The sequence below is a fragment of the Antrostomus carolinensis genome, unplaced genomic scaffold (genome assembly GCF_000700745.2).
Source record: "Antrostomus carolinensis isolate BGI_N321 unplaced genomic scaffold, ASM70074v2 scaffold15397, whole genome shotgun sequence".
NCBI lineage: Eukaryota > Metazoa > Chordata > Aves > Caprimulgiformes > Caprimulgidae > Antrostomus > Antrostomus carolinensis.
The window spans coordinates 14,239-16,133 of record NW_010329596.1 but is presented as its reverse complement, the minus strand read 5'-3'; positions in this window follow the sequence as shown (position 1 = coordinate 16,133).

Genomic DNA, 1,895 nt, shown 5'->3' with positions numbered 1-1,895 from the left:
TTCCTGCTGGAATTTCTGTTGCTGGAATTATTTTCTTAATTAGTGTTCTTGGAATGGGTAATTCTGAGAAGGCCAACTTCAGCTGGTTTTACAGAGATCTGCTTGTTCATGTGTCTGTTCAAAAACCTGAAAAATATCTAGTGGCATTTTTATTAGTTTTTCAAAGAATCACCTGCTCTGTTTAGACTTTGTTTAGACTTGGGGTGCTTGTACCAATGTATAAAATGGTAGCTCAGTTTAATAAATGTAAAAGTGATTGTGAAATGAGGTATTGACATATTTCTTTTTGCAATGCTTAATGTTTTTGTCGTGCTTTTGGGAAGATTATTCCATATTATCCTATGGAATGGAAAAAATTATGAAAGTGGATGTATTCTGAGTGGGCCTGTTTATCAGCAGAGTCTGTATAGGTCACATCTGCAAATTAAGCATTCTTTATTTTGCTTTTCTCACTAAAATGAGGTGCTGTTACAAGAACGTTATTTCCATAGCTTTGGTAGTCATGCTTTTTTTTTATTTCCCCCCCCCCCTTTAATCTGGAGAGGCACATCCTTAATAGGGTAATCTACAATATATTCTCAAGGTCAGAAATCTACTGAAAATAAAAGTAGGTACTCTGGTAATGGTGTAAGACCTGCTAGGTATATAATTTCTATTAACTGTGAAGTCAGTTATGCATCAGTGGCTGCCTCAAAACATCAGGTATGATGTCTATGGTGATTTTTTAATGGAATTCACAAAAGTGGTTTTCCATCTGCCTGCAGTTTTTCATTGTCTAAACTTAAGAAGGTAACAAAGAATTCAAAGCGACTTCTACCCAAGGCTGGCCCCCTGTGCTTACAGTTAGTAGAAAAACAGAAACAGTATTCAAACTAGGGTCCATTGTGAGTGACTTCTTCTGGTTAACAGTGGTCTCGATGCCCTGATTAATTGCATTCTGATTTGCTCTTATTTACTTCTAAACATTTTATGAACCTGAATCCTTTTCTTTGACCAATGCTTTGTAGCTTTGGTGCTTTCTGGAGGTGTCTACTGAGGTTTACTGTCCTTAAATGTGCTTCACACAAAACTTTTTCTACACTTACTGTCTTTCTCAGAATTGCCCATGGTTTCGGAATTAGGATGTGTTCTTAGTTAGAAGTGGTTTTCTCAGGGAAGCTGTCTGGCTTCTTTCCTGAAACTCGCTGCTTAATAAAACTAGTTCTCTTCATGCCACCCTGATTTATACTTCTGCTAAAAAGTCTTAACAACCTGCTGTAATTGAGAATATCAGAAGTGCATTATGCTACAAACATATTTTGTCCCATTAGATGTGCTTGTACCCAGAAGACAAGTGGAAATTAATGAAGTGATGTAACTCCTCAGTCTTGAGGTCTATGACCACTTCATCAAATGAATATGTACTGGCAACATTAGCTGGAATGATTAAGAGCATTTTTAAAAATCAAAACACAGGCACATGTGCAAACCTCCAGTAATTTGACTTTGTCAGCCAATGGAAGTATGGCAACCTCACCTGGGAGAGCTTTGTTGCTGAGAGGAGGTATCCTTACTGATGCACAAACTCATTTCTCTTCTGTAAGAGTTGCCACCAGCTGATCAGATTTTGTGGGTCTTTGGAGACGGGGGGTGAAAAAAAAAAAAAAGGTTAAAAATGTGTCTACTGCTGTGTGTTTGTATGGAGGTGCTGTTTAGTTTTGGGCTTTGGGAAGGTTTGTTTGGGGGTTTTTCAGTCTTGGTGTTTTTGGGGGGTTTGGGGTTTGTTTATTTGGTTTGTTGGTTGGGATTTTTTGGTTTGGTTTTTTTTTGAGCGTGCTGTCTCTAGATAATAAAAGACAAAGCCTAGAACTGATTTCCTGTGTGTTGGTTTGTTAAGTCCATAGAAGAACAAAGCA